Source organism: Apis laboriosa, unplaced genomic scaffold (assembly GCF_014066325.1).
Source record: "Apis laboriosa isolate Shangri-la unplaced genomic scaffold, ASM1406632v1 scaffold5_cov152, whole genome shotgun sequence".
NCBI lineage: Eukaryota > Metazoa > Arthropoda > Insecta > Hymenoptera > Apidae > Apis > Apis laboriosa.
In genome coordinates, this window is record NW_025223857.1 from 1,645,815 (window position 1) to 1,673,806 (window position 27,992).

General features: G+C 29.5%; 1 protein-coding gene across 4 annotated transcripts in view; it reads left to right on the forward strand.

The window, feature by feature from the left end:
• Positions 1 to 27,992, forward strand: part of LOC122718241 — a 139,926-nt gene continuing 111,934 nt past the window's right edge. For 2 of the 4 annotated variants that reach the window (XM_043943117.1, XM_043943120.1), the window contains exons 1-3: positions 1 to 237; positions 8,176 to 8,507; positions 12,755 to 12,942. The gene's annotated coding sequence lies outside the window, so the exon portion shown is untranslated. The remainder of the gene's footprint in view (positions 238 to 8,175; positions 8,508 to 12,754; positions 12,943 to 27,992) is intronic. The other 2 variants (XM_043943119.1, XM_043943118.1) reach the window with 2 other exon arrangements.

Here is a 27,992-nt window from a genome sequence, read left to right on the forward strand (position 1 = left end):
CAAGCCCTCCGGACGAGGCACCGAGCGGAGCACACCGGGGCCAGTTGCGCGCCACGCAACACACGCGACACGCTCCCTCGTTACTCCCCTCCCCCCTTTTTTATCATTACTATTATCATTATCGTCGCACAGAGAGACGGGGAGACGCTTCGTTTCTCGTTCTCCTGTTTACGGGAAGTATATACGTGTTTTATCCTCGTTCGTGTTCTCTCGGTTCGTAGTGATATATGTATGTATGTATGTATGTATATGTATATATATATATTGGAGGATTTCCAAGGAGGATGTGCGAAGTGGGTGAATTTTTGAAAGAGTGTAGAGGTTAGATTTTGAGGAGAGAGCGAGAGAAAGAGAGAGAGTATACGCGAGCGAGTTGATCCTTTGGCATTTTGGAAGGGTTGGCTGGGTTTGGGTCGCGAGGACTGGTCAAGGACGTGCGGTGACGCAAGCTCTCGCAATAGCCTTTGGCGGCCTTTCGTTTATCAAAGTTTTCCTTTCCAAGCTTCTTCGTTATTAATCGACGATATTCGATACCTGCAATAATTAGTACGGTTATTCGATAGCTAAACACTATTATCTGGTAATATTAAATAGATACTACTTGATATTAATTTATCAAAAAAAGATGAGAGTAGTTGAATATATTATCTAAATATCTATTACTATTCTAGTAATAGTTTAATAATAGTTATTATTAATGACATAATAATTTTTGGTCACTCTCAATAATTTTCTCGATAAATTGTTATCGAGTAGTTTTGGAAGATATGTATATATGTGAAGTAAGAATTGCAAAAGCTCGAATTAAGGAGCAAGATCTCGATAACGATCACGTGTGAAAGTGCGAAGTGGAGGGCAGAAGGAGGATCGATAGTCCCTTTGTGGATTCCCTCGTGGAGGGAAAAAGCTGGTTCCTCTTCTTTGATCGGATCGAAACGAGGAAAAAGTGTGGCCGTTTTTTCCCTTTTCCAGTCAGACTCGTCTCGACGCTCGTAACTCCATCGAAACGAACAGTCCGCCGATTCTTCAAAGAGAGAAGGATCTCGCGTATCCACTTAAACTTTACGGGAATTTTAACACTGAGAGGGAGGAAAAAATGCTTCTTCTTCACCTTTACGTGTGTCGTGATTAATCGTCTGAAATGCAACAGTTCGAATTATTCCTTTTTCCATTGATTAACGTAACGATTCTTCCTTCTCGTTCTCAAATTAAAAAAAAAAAGAATTTTCATTTCTTTATGCGATTGTTCTCAAAAATCGAAGAAGAAAAATCGTTCGTATTTATGCGTTAGGTTAGGTTTTACTTACTTTCGTCGAGAAAGATTCGAAAAGGAAAATAATTCTTCTATTTGTGAATTAGGTTAGGTTTTAAAATCGTTCAAATTTCTATTCTTCCATACGTGTTTCGAATATGAGGTTAAGTTAGGTTAGGAAACTCGTAATTGCGTTTCCTCCTCCTTCATTATGTGCGTTACTTTCATCGAAGAGGATAATACTTACATTCGAGAAAAAATCCTTCGAACTTTCGCATCATCGTTTCCATCATCGTCGGAAAAAATTTTTCAGTAACCGTTTTAACCATATCCCATTCGCACATTATGATCATTCGCATCCTCGAAGGGAAGATCGTGCATAAAACCCTTTCAAACTTCCAACCCATGTTTCCTCCTTCTTTCATTAGTATCCTCCTCTTTTCTCACGTTTTCAACCTTCCTCCCTGCTCCACCACCATACTTTCAATCATTTCCACTCTCGTCTGACCCCCCTCCCTCGTTCGCCTCGATCAAAAGTCATCCCTCCCTCTCCCCCAAGTCTGTTCCCCATCGCGTGGCTCCGACTAATAGGTCGGCACAGCTGGGGAGAAGGCGAGATTTCACGGTATTAAAAACGATCCCGCCGCGGAAATTCGAGCAATCTGTCTGATGGAAGGACAGCACGCCGCTGACAAACTACTTTCAATCAACCGGCCGGGTATACGTCGCGGAATATACATTTTCAGATTGCCAGTTTCTTTCGCGACGCGCCGTGTCTTTTTTCTTTTTTTCTTTTTTCTCTTTCTTATATTCTCTTCTGCCGCGCTGTTTCCCTTTTACGATCCCTTTATTTCGAGGAGTCGAGGTTGTTTTTAGCGAAACGAGACGATGACACGTTGTTGTCGGTCCGAGCAATCGATACCTCGCGTGTCGAGCACAGTGTCACGGGGTCATCCGTGACTTTTCCCTTTTTCGAAGCCGCCTCGAGGAGGGTTCTTTTTTGATCGAATCTGAGCGATGGAGGAAGGGTGATTTTGGCTTTTCGATCGCTTCTCCATCTTGTTTGTTCTTGTTTCTTATTAGAGTAGAATAATTTCTTTTTAATTATTGCTCCTCTTTTATATTTTTGTTGTATTCTTGTTTCCTATTAGAGTAGAAAGATTTGGAGATTGTTCTAGATTTTTTATTGCTCCTTTTTGATTTATTCTTGTTTCCTGAAAAAAAGTAAAATGATTTGTTTTGAGTTTATTCTTATTTCCTGCTTGAATAGAACGATTTAGAAATTTGAACGAAATAGTTTTTGATGAATTATATATGAGATTATTTTTAAAGAATGTTGATAGATTTTCATCAAGAATCAATTTTCTTTTAAAAAAAATATATATAAATAAATTAGGTTAGGTTTTAAATTCTCCTCTATATATTAATACATTACTTAATTACTTTTGGAACGTATAGTATCATATTACTCAAGAATGATTTATCCAACTTAACAATTTTGTTTAAATTATCGTTTTCAAAAATTTTCAATTAAAAAGTCAAGTGATCAAACTATCGGAGCAAACTGTTCAATCGATTAGTTTCAATAATAAAGAGATTTCTCAAGTTTCGAGCAATTAGTGATTGGTTTCTGAACCCTCCATTAATCATCATTTACATTCGAATGAAAAAGAGCGAAAGATGTCGCATCCTGTAAAAAAATGATGGCGGATGAATCAAGCCACTCGACGAAATGGTTGTCACACTCAGGTTGCTCGTATATTTATTGAGAGTCGCAGGTATCGCGTTGTTTAATCGTCGAGTGAATGGGAGGAAAAGTACAAAGAAGAGGGTACTCGTGGGTCAGTGTACTCGTGTAAACAGCCCCCATCAAGGGTGCAAGGTATAGCAGTTCCATTCAGAGGAATACAACTTGCATATCATTGTCGAAAGTGTTCCTATCTATAAATTGCGATGGTAGTTTAATGAAAAGGGACGTTTTATCGCCAACTTTCTCTATTTTTAAAAGTAAATTCGCTTTTGCAATTTTTCGAATCGTTGGAGAATCATCTTCCCTTAAATGAAATTATTCGTAATTTCAATGTCTTTTCAGAAGTGAAGAATAGAATTGCAAATGTAATTCTTATGAAGATTTTATTGGATTTATTACGATTTTTCTTACACAATAAATCTGTTGCAAAATATCCATGTATTCTGTAATCTACATTATCGTAGGTTAGATTAGATTGGATTAATAAATATGTTGTTACAGATTAAAATAAATTAGAACAGTTAAAGGAAAATTTCAAAGATTTTCTATCTTGAATTTCTACTACTTTGAAGTTTGTCATCGCAGGATCGTGTTTTTAGAATATCGAAATCTATTATAGATGGAGAATACAGCTCTTTATTGCTCTATTCTGATTCTTTTTTTTAAGTTGTTTTTCAACTCTTTAAGACTAATAGGATTACAAATATGTTACAAAGGTGATTTTTATAATCATCGTGAAATTATAATTCTTTTGACGATTGAAATCTACTTAAGACGAATAAATAATTTTTATTATTATAGATTAAGATAAACTGGATGTTAATCAATGCATCTGTTTATTTTCTCTTGAGAATAATCGAAATCGAATTAAAAGGAAAATTTGGAAATGATTTCTCCACGAGAAACTCGCAGAATTCTTCGAAAGCTTTCGCATTTAATCTTCGAGATTAAATTACTCCATCGATAATACAGTTTCCAATTTAATCGTCGATAAATTTAAACGTAATAGAATTCCGTGACTGTTGGGAACGTCTCGAGAAAATTATACGATTCTTTTCGAATCTTCTATATTCCCAGGGACAAATTTTATCTTCGGTTAAATCGATAATTTAATCTTCGTGATTGAATTACCCCTTATTCAACCTTCTCACGTCTTTCAATTTACTATCTATAAATCTAAAAATAGTATAACCTTGTTACTCTTTTCGTATCGTCTCAACACAGATGTGGAAATTTCTTGAAATCTTCTTACTTTTGTCTAGTATTTTCTCTTTAATCATCGAGATTAAATTATTCCATCAATTTCTCCACTTTATTCTCGAAACGATTCCCTAGAAAGTTGCAAAAAACATTCCTGGCAAAAAAAAAAGTAATTTTAAAATATTCCATTTTTTCTTCAAAACCCTTCTTCATCTTTCTTTTCGCACGGAGTGCAATATCATTTAATCGTCGAAGCTTCTATCGAATTCTTGACAAAGAAATAATTCCAAAATCAAAACCTTTCTTCATTCTTTTTCTCTTTGAGAAAATGAAAATACCGTAAATATCGATGCTTCAATCAAAGTATAATCAAAAAATAATTCCACAATCTTTCTTCAACAACTTTGGATTCTCCAAAATCCTTCTTCATTTTTTTCTTCGCATAGAATGCAAAATCGTTTAATCGTCGATGTTTCCACAAAAAAAAAAAAATAACTCCAAAATCTTTTTCCAAAATTTTTCTCTATTCCTTTTTCCCTGGAAATGAAAATATACTATAAATATCGATAGGTGAATGGAGAGCAAAGGTTAATTAAAAACGAAAAGAAATGGAATCGGGATAATGGCGTTTGTCCTTGGACGGCAAGCGGGTCAAGTGTTCTCGTTCCAGAGATGACCTTCACGAGTGCAGGACGCGGAATTATTTCCGCACTGCGCTTTACCTTTTTGCCTCGTGGCTGGTCTCGAGACGACTCTTCTCCTCACCTTTCCATCCGCCGAATCTTTTTTCTTTTTTTTTTTCTTCCTTAGTCTCGCATTGGAGCTTCACCGACTACTTCCTGGACTGACCAACTTTTTATCCCGTTTACACTTTCTCTTTTGGTCTTCTAACCTAATTTTTTTCTTCGCCTCTCTGTAAAAAAGAAAATCTTCTTTTTTTCTGTTTTTTTTTGACAATAAATAGAGGAATCTATTCTTTGTATTTCAATGAGAAATTTGAAGAAGTATAATGTATAACTAGTTTTATTGAAAGAAATATAAGATTTAATTCTTTGAAAAAAGAAACGTCAAAATGAAAGAGGGAAAATTTGTAAGAAAAAGTTTGAAATAAAAATCTTTCATTGAATTTCTTCATTATTACTGTTAATTTACTGTCAATGTGAATTTATGATTCTTTTGATCTAATAAAAGTTTTCCACTAAATATTTCTTCACTATCAATTATTGTTAGGTCATTATCAATGTGAATCTATGTTTCTTTAAAAAAATAGCCATGAGAAATTGAAAGTTTGCTCGAATTTGAAATCATCGAATACTTCTCTTCATTTCTAATCATTATTACAATTTTATTATCAATACAACTGATTTTTTTCTTCACAAAAAAAAAAGAATATCAAAAAGAAAAAAATTGCTCAAATTTGATATAAAAATCCACTATCTACAAATCACTATAATTCTATTAATGTAATCTAACCTTCAAAAAAGTATCAAAATAAAAATAAGAGAATAATTCACAGTCAAAAGAGATGGAAAGTTAATAATATTACCGCTACAATCAATTCTTCCAAAAGAAAAAGAAGAAAAAAAAAATTCGTAACGAAAAAAGTTTACACCAGTTTGACAGAAAGTCATCTGTGGAAGCTACAAGATGAAAAAGTCACTCGATCGTAGCTTCGTCCAGCGAGGAAGTAGAGAGGAAAGTGAAGTTTGGAACGGAAACGGCGTGCCCGCGTTCGTTTCGCGCTCCAGCCACTTGACGTGGTCGTTGATCAAAAGCGAACACTCGAGAATTTCTCAAGGAGGGTTGTTCTTTGAAGCGAGAATTCCTTCGAGATCCCTCGGCCGTTTGTCTTTGACAATAATCACTGGTCTCGAGCACTCCACTGTCCCCGATACAACCCTCTAAACGAACGTGTTTTCTTACAGCCAATGCTCTCTTTTCCATTCTTCTTTCTATCCACAATATTGTTTCACGGTTTCTATGAAAATTTTTCTCTCATATATTGTGATGCGTTAAGTCCGAGCGATTTAACTTTATTTAATGTGACGATTGCGAGATTTAATAGATTATTACAGAAAATTATAAATTATATTTACAGAAAGATATCATCTTTTGATTTAGATTTTTTTATGTATCGTCAAGATTTGTTACGTTGAATAGCATTATGAAAGATTTAGTTGATGGTTTGTCAAAAAGTTATTAACCTAACCTAGAAATCAGAGATTAAATAAATTTTTGTTTTACATCAATTAATTTCATTTTAAAACAAAATTAAATAAAAACTTATTTAATTGTTAATCGATTTAACAATTTACATTAAGTTTAAATTAGTTTTTTCGATATGGTTTAATCTAACCTAAAGAACCTTCGAAGAAACATTTTTGTTAAATAATTTTTTTGAACAACGACTATCAATATATAATCTTCATAATCACTATTCAGAATGATAACTTCGACAAATATTAAAAAAATCGAAATTAAAAGATAGTATCTTTTGTTTATACATATATAATTTTCATATAGCTCATGATTTCACAATGATCTTTAATTCTTCTTACAATTCACAGAAACAGTAAAGAAGTAATTTTGCAGAAACGTGTACCATGTATTATACGTTACGTAAAAAAGAAATTCTAAGGACCTTAAAATTTGGTGAAAAGATGAAAGGTGAAAAGTCAAGGACGAATTCACGAGAAAACTGGATTGCTCTGTGTCCTTGTTTGCGTGTCCTTATTTCGAAGACGGGTCGAGGACGAGTAACGACCCTTCGATCGAGCGGAAATTAACCCTCTTTCCCCTCTTCCTCTTCATTCGATAGGTCACTTTGCATGATTCTTCTTCCGTTTTCGAATCGTAGAAGTACTCGTTCCATCTTACATAAAACTGTGCAACGTATTACGTAAATTGAAAAGTTAATTCTTTCGCTTATTGGACGGTTTTAAAGTCTTTGATGATAAGTAATTATTACCTGGACTAAAAGTTTCTTCCTTCGAGGATTTTTAGCATGGTAGAGTTTCAATTTTAACTCGTAACTGGGTCATTTCAGAAACTCGAAGCGAATTAATCTTAGTTAGAGACCAGTCTTGGCGCTAGTGTAAATATGATATAATCAAGCTAATCATATGAATGTAACGATGCGTTGAAAACAGGATGTCTCTGGATATGTGAACGATTATGTTTCAAAATCGACTCAATTTCTGTAACAGAAAGCAAGCTTGAAATTTTAGGCGAGAGATTGAAATTCTATTTCATCATATTCTTTTTTAACTCTTATATTATCCACGATATTTTTCAACTTAATATAAAATGAAAAATTTGTTATCTTCCTTTTAAGAAATTTTTAAATTTAAATTTAGATTACATTGTTATTTGACACGTTTTATATTTCTATTTATGATTCCAAAAATAAAAAATTGAATAATATTGATTAGTCATATAAAAATAAAAGTAATTTCCTTTCCATTCGTAATAGAAAGAAAATCACACAAACTTTTTATATAATAGATTTCACTTTTAAAATTCTTAATATTTTTTTACTAAAAAATTACTATAATTAAAAGTTCAATAATATCAAAAAATTTTTTTCGGCGTTAAAAAAAAATATTCCAAGTTTAAAATTTGATTCCTGAAATCAAAAATTGAACAATATTAAAAATTTTGATTAGTCGAATCGAAGCGAAAATAATTTCCTCTCATAATAAAAAAAAATAATAATAAAAAAATAAATAATAAAAAATACGAATTTTTCATACTATCAGATCTCATTCTCCTTGGAAATTGTTCGAAAACAACCGACAATCGATATCAAAGTGGCCATTTCTACCTTCCTCCCTTGCAACTACTGCTCCCCTTAGTTAGGCGCGACGAGGGTACAAGTTCACTCCGCGTCCTTGACCCACTCGCGTGTTTAACGATCCCCGAATCGAAGAGGTAGCCTTAAAAAAGAAAATTAATTAGAGCACGATCATTCCAGTGGAAACGAGAGGGATTAAAGGGTGGCAAGATCGATAAGTGGTCGAGAGATTCATGAAAATATCCTTGTTTCGAGATTCGCCACGATGTGTAATCATCTGTTCTTATTTTGGTGATAATTAAGTTAAATTCAGTGGGGGAAAAAGGTTGAAAGGGTGAAAAATAAAAAAAAAAAAAAAAAAAAAGAAAGAAAAAATGAAAAATTCAAAGATTCAAAAAGTGATTTTTTTGAGAGAATAGATTGATCGCGAATTATGACGTTGTGACGTGTGATTTTGTGACGTGTTGGGTTTTTGGAAGAATTCTGGCATTCGTTGCTGGTGATCTACACAGGTGAGTAACAATTTAAATTTTTCTTTGATCTTAATTTTAATTATAATTCATTTTTGTTATATAAATGTTTTGGTGTCTCAGAGATTTCCTAACTCTTCTAAAAAAATCTCATATCATCAAATTTAAATTTCTTTCTTATGTAAATTAGCATTGAGAATGTTTTTTTTTTTTTATATATTTGAAAAGCTTAACTTAAATTAATTTCCTCGAAAAAAATCGATATTATCAAGTTTAAATTTATTTTTAATGTAAATTAATTTTAAAATTGTCTATACATATTTTGCATCCATTATTGAAAAACACTAAAAATAATTTTAATAATTTTTAACTAGTGGATTGTTTATTATTTGAAATTAATGCATATGACGTATGTGAAAATACAAAATATCTAAATAAAAAAAATATAATATATTGATATTTGAAAAATAAAATAAGTTTCTATTTCTTTTATAAAATACTAATAATAACATTAATAAAAATTTGATTTTGTATAAAATTTGGTTTAGAAAGATATATCAATTTTTATGATTATATTAAATTAATAGTTAAGTTAATAAACGATAATACGTTTAAAACTTCCAAAAAATCGAATATATTAAAATCACAAGTTAATTTTAAATAGTAAAAATAGAAGATTATTTTTATCTCATAATTTTATATGTATTTCGCGTAAAATTTCGGATGGTTATCTTTCGGGTAATTTAATCACGGTAAAGTTTGTAAGGTGTTAAATTACTTTAAATAATCGAGAGAAACTCAAGAACTCCAATTATATTAAATCCAAGTTCCAAACTAACCGTGGAATATGGAATCAAACCTTGAACTTTCCAAGATCTTTGGAAATAAAAATTTTGTAATTAAACTTTATGAAAATGAGAATTCTAAAATACAAACTTCAATAAAATTCTGATTTAAATATTTAACTATTCGAAATTTGTTAAATTGCAAATTATTAATTTTCTATTCTTTATATCATTTTCGTGATCGTAAAAAAATGAGTTCACTATCAGATTTTCCACAGATTTTCACGAATCCATATGATCAAATACGTTGTTAGCAATATTCTTGGGAAAGAGAAGGATCGATGGAGTGTAATCTGGATCGTTCTAATAGTATAGTTGTTCAACTTCGTCCGCTCTGTTTCCCAGGATTTTTAAAGTTTCCTCGGTGGCTACTAACCTTATTCGAGATTATTTGCACGCTGAACGAGCGGGAATCCAGATGGAAAATTAATTTATGTTCAAAGAGTAGGGCAAAAGAGCTTGATGACGTCAAATATATCGTTTTTCTCAACATATGAATCGTCGAAATTTGGTTTCAGATTTTTCGATTTTCACCAAAGAAGAATTGTCACATGAAAAAAGCAATAAAAAATAAAATTTAAAATTTATTTTTCAGGTATACAGGATAAAATATTAATCATAAAAATAGAAATTTTCAAGAATTAATGTGCTTCAATGAAGATTGAGGTTAATATTATTTCAATTATCCTCCTCGATTCAGTAATTTTAATATTACATAAAAATTATCAAGAAATCTAAATTAGTTTTCAAGCTGGAACAAAATTTAACAAAACATTTTAACTACAATTTTTTTTAAAGATTCTATCTTTTATTAAATTCATTCAAAACTCACCTGTTAACTTGATTTTAATATTCTTTTTTTATTAACTTCAACATTAATTTTAAAATGTTTATTCTTAAAAAAATAAAGAAAAAAATGAATTTTGAAAAGTTAAGTTAAAAACTTAAATATTCTAATTGTCATTCTTTTTCGATGTTATAGAAGTTACGCTCATTTTCGTGTTCTTCTTGTCAGAATGGTCGTAAATTGATCCATTATTCCCTAGTCTTCGAACTTCTTATGGATGCTTTATCGAATTTCTTTTCTTTGTGGCACCTCGAAAAATTTCATTACATCTTTGCACTTCCTCTTGTTCATTAAAAAAGTGACAGTTTTGCGGAGAAATTTTACAATTGAATTTTTGCTTTGCCCTTTGGAAACTCTCTGATTTTTAAATTGACTTGAATACTATGCAAATAGAAATATTTTTATATTTGAGGTACAATAAGATCTCGATTATTCAGAATCATAATTATCCAGCATTTTTTATTGAAAATACGAATATATTTGAGAATCAGACTTGAGAATTGCTATTGTTATTTTTCACTAGAGAATTCTACTAGTTACTTAAAAGTAACTATTCGATAATTTTTACTCTGAATCCATTCCACATAGTATCCATTAAACAAAAATAACTCTAAAAAATATATTTGCATCTTTACATCAATCTTGTATCTTTTCGAATTTTTTTTTCTATAATTAATTTTTTTCCACTAGATTTTTTTTGTTATTTTTGAAGTTGGTAGACATTTATAGCTGATATACATTTATTAATATTTAAAACAAAAATGTACTTTTATTTAATGTAATGTATTTTTAAAATGCATTTAATATAATTTATGAATTAAAAAGTATATTATAAAATAAAAAGTTAGACTCGAAATATTTAAGACGTTGTAAATTATCGAATTTTCGAACTACATAATTTTCCAGAATGAGAGCTTAATGATTGTTTGCTTATAGCTTATGTATTAATTGATTTAATAGGATTTCGTTCAGATCCGGTGGCCCCGGTGTGCTAATCTGTTCTAATACCTAAACGCAACAATTCTGTTTCACCACGACCTACGTGCAACTGCCTATAGCTGCTCCAACTTGCGTTAATCCATTTCAACTTTAATATCATGTAACTAACCTAACATTTTCACACATCAATTTTATCTTTTAAATTTTTTTTTTAATTTTTCATATTAATTTTCGTTTTTAATTTTTTTAATATTATTATATATATATATTATATATAATCCTCCTCGAGGATTTTAATTACATTTTTTTTTCGTGAATTTTAATTAATTTCATTATTTTTCAAACATTTTAATTTCTTAGTGCCTGTCATAATTCATCTTTTGTGTCCATGATATTATTCCAGTTTTTTCATTTTATGCGTGACTAATCTTTATAACAATTCTAAATCATAATCAACGCCACACACCTATATCTACTCGTTATTCCTTGAGTGTTCTAATTTTAATATCAAGTAACTTCAACCACCATTAGAGGCCAGTAATTATCCACTTTATTATACCGCTTTTTAATTTCATGCGTGATCCTATTATAACCTAACCTTCATTAAATAGTAACTCGAGGCTGACATGCTTATTTTTTATAAACTTTGCATAACATTAAATCGTAATAACCCAATTAAACACGAGTAGCGATTTTAATTTATCGCAGCCTCTATTAACTTGTCTCTTGACGGTACGTGTGAATTCCATAAAGATTTAATTCTCGTTTAAATTCTAAATCCGATGTGTGATCGCGTATTTGGAAAATCGATTAATGTACTGGTTTCTCGGAAATTTGATTCGCGAGTTATGAGATATTGCGTAATGCTGCCATTGTTATATCCACTATTAATTTATATTCAGATTATTTCGTAAAATATTTCAGAGATTCTAATGATGAGATGAAGGTTCAAAAATTTTACTAACAATATAATTGAAAATGATGCATAAGATGATTTGATTAATCAAAATTTGTAAAGATAATTAAATTTAATTTGTATAATTTCTATAACTTTTTTTTATATAAAAAATAGTGTATAGTTTAGAAATAATTTTGTTTAATAAATGCAGTATTAAATTAAAAATCAAATATAAGTTAAAAATTATAAATGTATTTTTTGAATAAAAAAATTGAAAAAAAAATTAATTTCTTGCGAATTTATTTATATTTATTTATATTTCTCATTCTCTTAAATGAATAGGTTAAATTAAAAATATATAAATAAATAATAACATATATAAATATATAAATAAATAAATCTTTTTTGAATATGTTTATACAAAGGATAAATAAAAATAAAATAATATAATGAAATTAAGAAATAGTTGGTTTGTTTTTTAACTTTTATCATTAAATGTATGGAAATGTGATTTCAAAATAATATGGCATTAGCTTTTTTAATTGTATATTTGTATTATTCAAGTTTTTTTTAAAAATTCTATTAAAATTCTTCTTTTTGATTTTCTTCCAATAAAATATATTTATATATTTATGTTTATAATTAATTATACATTTAATAGTTTAAGATTCTTGTGTTTTACAAAATAATATTTATAATTATAACTTAGGATTAGTGATATCTAAATTGACCTAACCTAACCAATTTTTTTTTTTTTCAGAAAGTGTGTTTTATGTTTTTGAAACTGAATCGACGAATCGTTGGTGTGCAGTGTCGCGATCGAGAAACGATCGCCAGTGATCGGTGAAGTTTGAAAGTTGTTCCTCGAGCGTAGTGTAAGAATCCTGGTTGGAGAATTGAAGATCGTTCCTTTGACCGGGAGAACGGCGTTGGTCCTCGGCATGAAGGGTAAGTCGTTCGAAACTTTCCACTTTTTCATGAAATAATTTTATCACGAATTTTCTTTCTTAAGGTTGACTCTAGAACATTGAGAAAGAAACAGAAAAATTTCTAAGATTCTACTCAGAAATTTAAAGAAAATTAAAGTCGAACTTCAATTGTTTAAAACTAAGATATTTGAAAAATTGCTTGATAATTAATTAAGATTTAAAATTTCGAATTTTTATGAAATTAAGATCATAAGAAATTAAGAAATTAAGAATCATGATTAGAAGATCAATCATTAATAAAATTAAAATATTAAAAAAAGAAAAAATCAAAATTATAACTATATAATTGAACGAGAAAATTTCATCGATAGCTAGATTGAGGGATTAAAAATTTCCAGACACGTCGAGAACGCGTAACAACTGTTTTGCATAATCTAATTAGTCAGAGAGCTGCGCACAGAATTAAAATTGGTGGAATTAAAATTGCACGATCCAAAAGATGTCGAATATGCTTTCTTAGAATTCTATTCTCTTCGACTTTCGCTTTTTTTCGCTAGAATAAAATTTGTTATGTCACCATCTGGTGTCAATGATCACCGAAAATGTCACATTTTAGAATCGATTATAATATTTCTAGGAAAGAAATTCTCGAAAATATTTCACATTCATTGAATATTTGTAATAAGTAAATTAGAAATAAAAATAAGAGGAAAGATTTTCACGAATGGAAACGATATTTCTCACGAAACTCGTACTTTGCAAGTATATTCGAGCGTTAGTAGAAATTGCAAGTCGAGCATATAGAACAACTTTTGATCTTTCGCAGCCAGAACTGCACTGCAGATTCGCATGAATCGAATCCTTTAGAGAGCCATCTGGCGACAAATTTGATTACTATCGCCATTAAGTAAACTTTACATGAGATATTTCATACTGCATGGTTGAAATGGCATACGTAAAGGATGATTTTCACAAATGGAAAAGATCGTACCATTGAATAAGTCATATTTGAGAAGAAAATCATTGGTGGAGGACTGAGATTAATCTCGCGATTATACTTTGGCTAGGTTGTCTGGTCGAAAACGAATATCGCGATTCTGGTACCCTGATAATGGATTATCGCTGGTGAGAATAATGTATAGCTTGCTGTCACGGTAGCCACGATGGATCACCTTGCCGCGACTTTCTCCGGCAAACGTCACTCTAATTAACGTGGCCTGAAAGCCACGATTAAGCGATTCGCTGGCAAACAAAATAATTTTTCTTTTATAAAATTTCAGTTTCTTTTTCTATGTAAGTAATCTTTTTTTTATGCCGATCATTATTTTTAATAACTATTAAAGTTGTTTTCTTTTCAGAAAAAAGCGATCTATTTTTTTAACTTATTTTACTCTATTTTAATTCTAACCTATTTTATTTAAAAAATTTATATTTTTATGTTATAATATCTCTTATAATATTTGTATAGAATAAGATATTTGAAATAAATAATCACGAATATATCTGTATTAGTATCAAGTTTAACAAAATTAAAATATTACAATTTTCTTATCCACAGATGTCTCATCTTACCGCAAATTCATGTTGAATTTGATCAAATTTCAAAGGTTTCACAATGCATTTAATATTTATTCTTTTCACCAGTAGCGTTAATTTGCGCGTTTCTCTTCCCCAGAGATCGGAAACAGAAGAACGATGGTGTATTTTAGTTTCAAGTTCCCTTCCTCCCTCGAGGTGGAATTTTAATTTCGCTGGTGCTTTGGTCAAATATAAAAAAGAAGGCAAGGGTTAACAGCCACTTTTCCCCAGTTCAAAGAGCAAGGACAAATATTTGCTCGGTTTGATACTGACGAGAATGCGACTCATCGTCGTGAAAAATAAATCTCGATTCTGGAACAATTGACTTCCTATTAATACTCGTTTAGCCACGACTACGTCGTTAATTATTCAAGCATCGATATCGTTAATTAATAATTAATTGATCATTGACGCCAGATTCCTTCGATCGATAAGGAAAGGATTTCACTGGGAGAGACTAGAAATGCGTGATGCCTTGCTCGATACTTAACCTCTCGTCTTGTAAGTCTTCTTAGTGATTAGATTTGTCGTAATTAATTCTACTTACAGTAGTAGCATTATACTACAAAAAGTATTTGTTTCTACGAACTTCTATACAGTAATAGAAACTAGAATATAAACACAAATTATAATTATTCCTATATAGGTAAAATAATATTTATTTTACAAATGTTTAAAAATTTTATTTTTTCATATTTTATGAAAATTTCGCTTTATTATCTATTGATACCTATAAACATAGTATTAATTCATTTCACAGTTTTATGTCATTATTTCGGATAGCAAATATTTCCTCAATTGTCCAAATTGACAATCGATAGATAACCTAATCTAATCTAATCGAATCAAAAATTCTTTGAATCTTTCTGTGACATAAAAAAGTATATTATATCAATTATTTCGTATCGAAATAAAATTTGATTATTTAATTTTGCGATTTTTTGTCTTTCAATCGTGTGACAAACACGATAAATTAGTTTGTAAAAGTTTCGAAATTATTATGCCATCTTGGCAATTAATTGAATCGACGTACAACAGACGAGACGTCAAGAGATGGCGTTCAAGATGATCATTGGAAAATTATCGCGAAATTTCGTGTTTCGCGTTTGGACTCGCGCCAGCCGTTCGTTTAAAAGAATGGATTCGCGACACGGAAACCCACAGGGAGTTGGAACTCAGACATCTTGCTATCTACGCCTCTCTTTTCCTTTGCGGATGGAGTAATTATCGCATAACTTGGACCTGGTCTCTTTGTTAACGACGAAAGCTTCTCTCTCTCGAGACAAGTATCCGATATTGAGCGCTCGAGAAAGCGTGAACTTCGTCTTCACGCTTCTCGGCTTCCGGTACCCTTCATCGACCATTCTCTCTTCCGCCTGGCTATCTCCATAATTTTTTTTTCCCTCACATGGTAAACCATGGGAGCTGATATGTATCTTATTAAACATTTTATAGATATAATGTAGACTTTTTGTGCAATTAGATAGAAATCAAGAAAAAAATCTAGTAATTATTTAAAATAGGGATCATTTCATTGATTTTATTGCTTTAAAAATTTTGTTAATGTTATATTATACTTCTATAATTTGGAATAGATTTAAATTAGGTAATTATTTTTATTAATTTATTATCCATCGATTAATAATTAAATAAATTTCTGTCTAACTTTTTCAGATTCATTAATTATATTTATAGAATATGATTATTCGTTAAATTTATATTTTCGAAGAATTATATTTTTTATATTTATTCAACGATTATTATTTCTTCTCAATTTGTATCCATGAAAAGTGAAACGTCAAGGACAAATATTTAGCAGCGACCGTGCTCGTTTCCCATCTATTCGTTTCACGTCTTTTCCTTTCTTCTTCTTTTCCGTACTTTTAATTTAATAGAGCTTCTTTTTTCTTCTTTTCTTTTCCTTTCATTCATTCTGTTCTAAGTATCTCTCACCTTTTTTCTATTTATTTTAATCCAGCTTCTTTCACACCATTTTTCTTCGTTCTTTTTTCAACAAAAAATCCAAGTGTCGTATTTTTTTTTGTGGAACAGCCGACTGTCACAAGATATTTAATTTTTCGAGATTAAAACTCGATCGCAAATATTGATAAACTCTAATGATCCTTGGTGGCTCAAGCGTGCCATCTAAAAGCCTTCCAAGCTTTTAAGCTTTTCCCAACGTCGACAGAGTGCTACGTGGCACGTTTATAGCCGCTTATTAAACGGCGAATAATTTCACTGCGTCTAATGAATTTGAAACTTTTCCCGAAGCCTGTTGGAAAGGGGATAGCAAATCGCGTTAGAAATCTCAAGGAACTCTTGGGAGGAAACTTTGTTCAAAAACTTTGCTAATGTTCAGAGAGTCCTACAGGGACACTTCCCTTCCTTCTGCTTCAAAGATTCGAATAACTCTTTTTAGAACCAAATTAATGATTATTGAAAATTTTTCCAATAAATTTTTAAATTTAATATTTTCTTGTGAAAATTTCTCATTCTTAAAAATTGACATATTAATTTTGTTGTTTAAATATTATCAATATAGAGTTCTAAAAAATTATAAGAGATTCTAGTAACTCTAGTGATCACAAGATATTTTTATCTATCTTATCGACAGCTCAGGTTAAATATTTTAAATATAATAATTAGGTTAAATATTTTAAATATAAATATATATTAAATATTTTAAATATAATATAAGATTCTAAATTTTTAAAAGATCTTGGAGAATTTTAGTAACTTTAGGGACTCTAGAATTAAATTCCCAAAGTTCCTATCGATCTTGATAAACTTCATAAAATTTTTCGATAGTAATTAAAATTAGAATGATTTTAATTCTACGTGAAAAATATTATCATAAGATAGTCGATTTATTATGTATTTTCACCTATAAAGGAAGATTCCCATTTTTAAACGACTTTCATGATCAGAAATTCCTGTCTGCGCGATTAGGCGGATAGAGGTTATGGCCAGGGTAGATGGCTAGGTTCAGAACTAGCGGGTAATCGCGTTAAAACATAGCAAGCTACTCGAGCCCTCGTTAATCCGTTCCGATGAAGTGTAACCGGCTCGATGATATCAAGGGCCGATGTTTGAGAAATTCGCTTCCGGAAACGATGCACTCTCATTCGCGCAAACACTCGTTCGACTAAATATCCGCCGAAATTCCACACGGAATTTCACTCGTGCACGAATTTTAATTCTGAAACGTCGATATATTCCCGGACGTTAATTCGATAGAAAATTTTCGATTCGTTATACACCGGCGATGAATTCTCGACAATTTCCAATATCAAAGAATCACAATAATATTTGAATCATTTTCGCGTATTTCAATAGTGTTCGATATAGTAATTAATTTAATATTCGTGATAATTCATCCGAATTTTGAAATGCGTTAAATGTCTGCGTATGGATTTAAAAATAGATATATAAGGTGGCTCGTAATTGTATGTTCATGTTACAGGCTGAGTAAAAATTTTATGTGAAATATTTTTATATATTTCTGTTCTTAGTCTTATTATATATAATATATTAATTATTTTCGATAATATTAAAAAATGTTTTAAATAAAAGTTGAATGGTTTTGAGGGATATATATATATTGATGTTAATAATTTTTTTTGTAGTGGATTCATATTCATTTTTTTCAAATAGAATTGTATGTTTTTCGAATAATAAATGTATCTCATTTTCTATGAAAAATTATTAGATTAGCAAAAAATCATTAGTTTAGAAGATATTTAGTAATATTCAATTGTTTAATTGATAATTGATTTTTCGATTTTCATAATCATATCATATCATATTTTTTATAGAAAATACCGAGATACATCAATTAATGAATTAAAAAATATAATTCTATTTAAAAAAGTAAAATCTTTATAAATTTTTTCAGGTTCATCTACCAGAAAATTAATAACGTGAGAAGCTTCCTTGAAACCATTCAATTTTTATCTAAAACATTTTTCTAATATCATCAAAAATAGCGAGATATTCCAGATATATTTATGGAACACCTTTATATTCCTTTAGAATTAAATAAATTGTCAAAAAAGATTCAGTATCACAAAATAAAACAGAGGTGAGTATAATAGGTAAGTATGCAAAGGGTAAGTATAGTAGAATATAGAATTAAGAAAACTGTAAAAAAAAAAAAGAAAAAAATATTATAAAAGATAAAAGCTGTAAAAGGTAAGTATATATAGAATAAGTTTATAAAACCTCTTCATTTATCATATTCTCCTAATACAAAATCAGAATTTTAGCTAATAAAAATTTTTTCCAAATTTTTTCAACTTTGTATTAGGAGAATATAATTCAATAAGAGGTAATGTATGAAATTTTTTCAAAATTTTCGTTCAATTTTTTAATTTTGTACTAGGATAACATAATTGAAGAGGAGGTGGAATGTAAAATTTTTTTTCAGGACTTGATATACTTACCTGTTCTTACTTACTTTTTAATACTTATCTTTTCTTACTAATTAACATATTTTCACGAATTAATCATATTTTTACCATTTTACTTAAATTTAAGAACTGAAAACAATTCTTACCTTCTTTTCCATACTTATCTTCTCTTCCATATTTATTTTTTTGAATTGCAAATTTCAATTTTTGAAACAAAATATTTTTTAATTAATAATATAAATATATAATGTATTTTAAATATATAAGCATGAAAAAATATATAAAATACATAAAAATAAAAAAATATGTATAAAATATGTAATATATACATAATATTTAAAAGTATAAAGATATATACATATAATATATACTTACTGATAAAAATTAAAAAAACAAATCAATCGTTTGCCGACTAATTTCTTTATAATTTAATTTTTATTCTCTAAGAATAATATATTGCAAAATTAATATAAGAAAATAACAGTCGATATTGAATGAATAATCAAAATTTATTTTTTGCAAAAACGTAAAAGTTAATTAGAAGAATTTAAAAGATTATAAAAAAATTCTAAAATAGTTTTTTAACTTTCAATAGTAATTACAGAAATATAAAAATATATACGAAATATACACATATCTCCTATATCTTTTCACTATATTAGATACATCTCTTGAATGGACAATGCATTCACGAATCACCTCGTATAAAATTTCCTCTCGTCGGTAATATAGCTTCAGTTTCCGGTTGCCTACCACGAACTACGTTCAACGACAGGTTTTCGATCACCGTTCAACCATCACGATCGCTTCGAAACTTGGTTGGCTCGTTCCATTTTCGTGGGTCGATAAACGGCCGATGAAAATGGCGGGAAACCGTGGAACGTTTCTCGCGCGATGCGCGGCGATCTCGGTGAACCGAGACGAGGGAGAGGGGACACCGAGATAAACGATCGACGAAGTGGACGATGTCGTGGATCGTATTCGACCCATTGGCAGGAGTTACGTAACACCTCTGCCCACCGCTGGTGACCTCGAAATGCTGTGAACTGCTTTGGAACGCGGCGCGAAATGCCTCGAATCTCTGACATCGTGCCGTTGAAATCGGAAGTCGAATTGAGGAAAATCTAGGGATTATCGTTGGACAGTGTTTCGTTTCGTGCATCAAAGAATCTTGGGAGTTTGGATGTAACGTTATCGAAATCGATTGATTGGGAGATCAAAGAGTTGGAGAGAAACCGAAAGTTGGAGAAGCGATTTCAAGATCTTAATTGAAATTGTTGAATCTTGGGATAAAAGATTAATTGGACGGATTAATTCGGTTCGAAATTATTTGCGGGAATTGAAAATGGTTGAAATTGAAAATTTTCGAACTTTTTGTTAAGAATTTATAGAATATATAATTTGAAATTTGAAGCGGGATGAAAATGGTTTAAAATTGAAAATATAGAATATAGAAGCAATGGGATAAAAGTGATTGATGAAATTGGAAATCGAGAATTATATTTGATTGTTAGATCAGTGAAATTTGTCAAAATAATAATTACTAAAGGCATGCGATTATTATCGATTCTAATTACATTTAATTGAGATAGACGTTTAATTATATTTATCTATATATGTTTATTACGTTATTCCGATCACAATCATTTATATGATATAATATACATACATCGACAATTCTGGCATCAATCTAGAATACTATTACGATTAAATGGCGAAATTGATACATGCCTAACAAACAACCAATTGGAAAATAATTACAATTAATATTCTCAAATAAATATCCGCATTTTATCATATAAAAATTCCAAAAAAGATTCTAAAAACAATCGATGATATATTAAAGCCATTCCAAAGATTCCATGCGAATTTAATCTAACCTAAAAATTCCTAAAATACAAATAGCCGCGCGTTGTCAACATTCTACGCGAAAATCACAAAATTTTCCTATATCCTGACTCTCTCTGAACGATTTTCTCTGTCACGACCAATCGACACTCGAATCTTCATTCGTGGAACATTAATTAGCGAACGGATCGATGCAGAGAAAGGGAGATTTCCTCTCTTGCACAGCTCTTCTCGCGTATTTCCCTTTTACTCTTGTGTTTTCCCGATCAGCACCGCCTTTATTAAGCCTCCGTTGTCCAAGTCGCTTTTCAATCCGGCCGTTTTTTCGTCTCTTTCGTGTCTTTGATCCATTGGAAACCGTTTTTTGAGAAAAACCACGGTGAAATAATGGAGATGGAATGGAGGAATGGATCTCTCGAACTGCTTCAAATACCAAACTTGGCAATTTTCCTTCTTCTTTGTTTCTTTCAAATATAAAAATAGTTTTTTTTCTTTCTTAAGTTACTCTAAGTCACTAATTGCAATATTTTCCTCCTTTGGTTGGAAATTTTTTAATACTCCTAGAGAGTGAAAATAAGATTTAATAAGTTAAGAGTGTATGAAAATGACGGATATTTTGCGCCAGGATTATGCAAATCTCTTGAAATTTGAATAAAAAAGAAACTGGAACAAATTGAAGAAGATGAATAAATATCTAATGTGTAGAAAAAGACAGAAGATATATTCCACGATTTTCTCGTAAACAAGTTTAATTGTCGAGCGAAAACGTTCATAAAGTCATAGAAACTTTGAAAAATTTATTTTCGGCTTTGGTAATTCCGTAAAAAGATCAATGGTGCTCGAGGATATTTATAATTTACTCGTTTATTGATTTATTAATAATTTTGTTAAAAACAAGATTAAAATAAATGGAATAAAATAGGATAAAATAAATAATTTATAATCCGATGTGACCAAAAATGAAAAATGTCCATATAAAATGATTTGTTCAGATTTTAATTTTATATAATTTTTCATACCATTGAAATTTGCGTAAATTATGCTTTTCAAACTTGTGCATTATAGCGAGCGGATTATAGTATAGGTTAGGTTTCGAGGTTTCGTGAATGCTTACTAATTTATGTTGCGTTAGGACTGGATTAACGTGGATTAATTTCAAATTACATTTAGGTTGACGTAGATTGGATTGGGGAAAACGTTAATGAACGTGTGTACAGTGTGGTGTAGGTCAATGCTAACGTAGGAACTTTCGTGAAACTTCGCAGTGGAGTAGGTCAACGTTGACAAAAGTATGTTAGCGTAAAATTCTACGTTGACGAGAATACGTAATAGTTACCAATGGTACCATGAATTTGCGATAGTTTGGATTAATTTCATAGAAGATCTTGATTTTAGTAATCAAGGTTAACTCTAGTACGGTCTTACGTTATTCATAATTTAATTTAAGTTAATTATAGAATGAATTATTAGAAATCCAATAAATAATCTGAGTTTTCAAAAGATCTACGTTGAAATAATATTATATCAATAAAGATATATCTTGAATTAAATATTTTCTAACCTAGGCTTAACATTAATATCTGGTTTACTGAAATTTCTGATTGAGATTAAGGATTTTTAATTCAGAATTGTAATAATGTTAATTTAGTTTAATAAAGTAAAATTTCAATAAATTCTAAATTCATATTAACATATAAACCTATGTTAAGCAATATTTACAATAGTTTAATAGACCAATTTTTTACAAGATTTAAGTTGATACAAAGTAATACAGTATAGTAGTATTCAACTTTTAGATCAACGCTAGAATACCTTTAAATAAAGAGATATGTAACATATATACGATAAATTATCAGAGACCTAGTAAATAGATCAATTTTTTAGAAGATCTATCTTGGCATACAGTTTTAGTAATTTAAGTCAATGCAAACGTAGGTTTAACTTAGTATTTACAATAGTCTATGTTTACAGTAGACCGAATGAGAATTCAATAGAACTATGATTACTCAGGGTAGCACACAGATTCAAACCATAGCTTACTCATCTCCAAGGTAACCTAGGTCTAGGTTAATCCGTATCCACCATCTTCCAAGTTAAAACCGGCTCAAGCTTAGTCTAATCTACACCTGGATTACCCTCAAATCTGCACTTACCTCTATTCAGGCCAATGCCTTCCTGTACTCTCTATATTGACGAGTAATAATATAATGTAGACACATTGTATACACAGACAGATCGAAGATCGGCAAACAATCGAGGATGAAGCAATCGATCGAATTAGTGGTTGTGATAAAATAGGATTCATTGTTGTATCTTCGAATCCGATAAATTCGTTGGCGACATAGTGCACGGTTAATCACTGGAACGACGTTTCGGCCTATTGTGCACTCTGGACACGGCCTGTGAACATGGCTAGGCTTGTCGAGTATTTTCCATCACGTGTATTTCCAGCCACTTGATCTATATTAATGAAAATTATATTCCACGAATCATATTAACGTATGAATTCGATCGTATATTTTATACGATACACGATATAAACCTGTCATTATAATTGACGAAATCCCTGGGTATCGGCTCCGCTTAATCGATTCCAGGAATACAAGTTAAATATTCATACCACGCACCAATATGTGAAATCCAATTGACTTGCTTTCATAGCAAAATCATGCGTATTTTCTTCCTATAATATTACATATGTTTACTATTTAATATATAGTGTGCTCATCTCTGAACAGTAAAATATCTCGAAAAATATAAAAAAATGTTTCAAACAAAACACGTTTGTTTGATATAAAAAATTATTTCTTAGAAAAAAATTCTTTCCTAGAAAAAAAGCTATTTATGTCAAAAAAATCTTTAATTTAAGAGATATTGTAATTTATAATTGAAAAATTGTATCATATAAGAAATATGCGAATATTCTGCTATTCATGTCTTTTTTATGAATTTTAAATTACAATCTCTTAAAATAAAAATTTTTTGATATAAATAGTTTAATTTTGTGTAAATAATAAATCTGATTAATACAATGAAAATTATATAGATCCATTTAAAAAAATTAAAATTGATTTTTACTTAACCTCTACATCAATCCATAGAAAAATTACTAATAAACTAATATTATATTGCATATTATTGCAATGTAAATACATATTATTTTTATTTGATGTATATTCATTCTTAATAAAAATCATTACGTGAACATATCTGATTTTAGAAATAATATATTTCATTTTTTAATTAATAAAGAAATGCAAGGAAGTTTCTTCAGAAATCTTTGACAGCTGCAAATCTGGGATATTTAGGCTACACATACGGGGAATATCTAAATTATAAGCATTAGTGACATGCTAGGTTACCTCTATAATATCTGCTAGAATCCAGAATTTGATATACATCTGCAAATTTCTCAACTATGTTTCAGATGTATATAATTCTCTCGTATTAAATTTTGATCTACATACTGCGTATTACACATAATATCGACCTAAATTCTTAACCAAAATATGATATTGAAATCAAGGAATAGAGGGCGTTCTACACGATCGATTATATTAGAAATAACAGAATAACAGAATAACAGAATAATCGATATTTTCGATAATTTCGATATTTTTGATCCAACTCAAAAATTTTCATTTTACCTCCTTTTAATAACAAAATAAATTTGCTAAATATTTTATCACGTAATGGCGGACATTATGCATGGAAAATACGGGTAGAAAGATTATCGGTAATATTCTGCGTGCTAGTGACTAGGTTGATCGCGTTTGCAATTACCGATAATGCTCGCGATTCGTCAGAGGCGTACGCGATTTACGCGGTAAAATATCGTACAACTCGCTGTCGTTTTAATCCCGCTATTTATGCATGTGCACCAAACTGGTTGAACGATTTCAACTTTATTACTTATTCCTCCTCATTCCTCCCTCATTGTTTCAATAATATGTTATTTGAATCAATAATATTCTTCGCGTGAAGCAAGAATTTTTTATTGAGTACGTTATGAAAGAGATAAATTTTATTTTTGAAAAAAAGTTGAACGAAATTGGTTGGAATTACTGAAAACCCACGGTTATGTATGTAAATTATTATCAATCTTCGTTTAAGATATTCTTAATATAATCTTATATAAAATTTTCCTGCAAATTTTTATTAACATTGATCGAAAATTAATATAAAATTATGTCAATATAGATCTAAATTATTGTGAGCTGAATTTATGTTAATCTTGCAAAGTCTTAAAATCAATATTAATATACAATATCATTTAAAAATGACATTTAGCATTCATTTTTTTATATTATACAAATTAAATTACACAGATATTTCGTTTCAATATTTTATTAGAAATAACTTAAAATTAAACAAATGTTTTAATACTCGAACGATATAGTAGATATATGCTAATATAATTATATTAGTCAATCTAGGTTAATGCAAATCTACGTCAAGCGATGACTTATACTATTGTGAACCGACGTCAACATTGACTTAATCTACTATGGACCTTCGTTAACGTCGACATATATTAGCATTGGCTTAGACTATTGTGAACCCACATCAAAGTTGATATAAACGATTGTAAAACTATGTTAAAATATAGGGGTAAATTTCTATAAATATATTTCAACATTGATCTATAATATTTTAATTCATACTTAAGATTTATATACTTATATATGTTAACATTGATTTAAATTGCTATGTTCCTATGATGATATATTCATTTAAATTACTGAAATTTTGTAATAATAAAAATCTAAAATTGTACATCTAAAATTTTAAATTTTAAAACAATTCTTAAGGAAAATAATGACTTTTTTTATTTTTAAATAGATTTTAAAAGTTGAAATTCTATAAATTTTTTTCATGATTTTAATGATAAAATAAATATAAAAATAATTAATAAACTTTATCTTTGAGGAATCTAATAATTTCAATTGGAATTCTAAATAATTTTCAAATCTTGAGATCTCAAAATTCTATAAACTTTATAATTGTAGAATTTTTTAATATAATTACGTATATTTTTTACAATTAATTTTCAATTAATTTTTGATAGAATAAATATAAAAATATTTAATTTTAAAAAGTTCTTAAGGAATATAATGATCTTTTCTATATTTTGAAGTAAATTTCCAAGCAATAAGATTTAGAAAATCAAAATTCTGCAAATTCTATAATGTTAAAATCTTTTAATACTAGAATACAATTATTTTAGCAATGAGAATTTTGTAATAGAACTTAATGTTCCAACATCTATAAAAGTTAAGTACTTTTAAGAGAGATGAATGTTGGTGGAACTTTGAAAGGAACATTGAAGAATAGCCCAATCGTAATACCAATATGAATACCATTCGAAGCAAACGTATTCTAACGAAGTCGGGAATAGCTGATTACAAAGTTCAATGCGGTCGTTCCGAATCGTTAGATAGAATCTGCCGACATCATACATCACAGGATACGGTTTTTACCCCATAAGAAAGGAAACTCTGTGAGAAGGAAGAAAATAATGCGGATAAAAGAATAGAAGGATGAAGGTTCTTCCATGAACATTATGCGGTCGGTTAATTTGATTTGCAGATAAAAATAAAAATAAAGGAACAAAGCCTCGAGGGTAGTAGCCTTTTCGATCCTCTTGAATTTATTCAATAGACATTTGCAAGTAATGCAGAATTCAGTTCTTGATCAAATTGGCGGTAAACATTTCCATCGTATCCTAGGAAATCCTTACTCTTGGATCATCCGTGATTGTTTAAATGAAAGAAAAGAATAATAATTAGTTAAATTTAAATAATAATTAAATAATAAAAACAGTTAAATAATAATTAGTTGAAGAATGAATTTATTTTGTATTATATATGTAGTATTGTATATTGTTTCTTAAATAAATTAATAAATAAATTTTTTCTTTATTTCTTACTTCATTTGCAATTCGTTAACCATCCTTGTGTTTCATAATTTCTATTGAAACAGTTTCGTTTTATTTTTTCTTTTTTTTCAATTCCCCTATAGCGTAATAGAGAACGAAATAAAAGTCGCAATGCGAGATTGTTCCTGGCTATTTGATTACGTAAAAGGAGAATAACAAATCTCTCTAATGAAATAAAAAAAAGGAAAAAAATATTTTAACTAGAAGACAGACAATTAAAAAAAAAAATGACAAAACTGTTATTAAACTTCAAATTGAAATATAATAAAGTATTTATTTTTTTAAATAATTAATATAAATTAAAAAGAAAAAATTCAAAAATCAAGAATATATCTATAATTGATTTATAAGTAAATGATTCAAGAATTCCAAAGAAATAAACAGAAAAGAAATTAGAAAAAGAGCAAAGGTTGGACACGGGTAAATACTCGTGTTCTCGCGTCTTTTACATCGTGTCAACGCTCGTTCAGTTTGTCGAGGGTCGTTTGAACGTGCTTCATCTCATGACTTATGGATCCGCGTTACACTTCACCGATCAACTCGTGGCAACCATTCTGTTTCCGCTCACTTTCGGCCATGAGACGTGGTTATTTTGTTTGTCGATTGACACAGAAAGCGACAACACACACACATGTATGTTCACGTTTCAATCCTGACAATATAATTTACTGCAATTAGTTACAATTTAAAAAAAATTTTCAAAAAAGGAAAAACATAAATGAAAAGTGAAATCTGGGGATATTTTTATAATGAATATTTTAATAAAAGCTTAGACTTATTGTTATTTAAAACTGAAGAAAAATTTGATTTGTTAGCAAAAATAGATTTAAAAAAAATTCTTAAATTGAAGAAAAGTTTGGATTAAGTTAGAAGAAAAAACTTTACTCTACTATTTATTACTTATCTACTTTAGTATTACTTATTTGAGACTAATGAAGACTCTACCTAGATTTTATATCTAGTAAATTCAAGAGAAATCCTTAGATTAAAGAAAATTTAGATTTATTAGAGACTTCTAACTTGAAGAAAAATGTAAATATAATGGAAACCTTTTGCTGTTATTTGAGATTAAGGAAACTTATGTTTGCTATTATTTAGGTCTAGGGAATCCTAGAAAGAAAGGATCCTTAGACTAAAAAAAAGTATAAATATGATGGAAACTTAGATTTACTATTATTTAAAGATTGAATAAATGAAACTTAGATTTGCTATAGATTTAGGAAACTCTACATTCAGAAAGATTCTTAGATTGAAGGGAATTTAATTCTTGTTATCTAGATTTAAACAATAAATCTT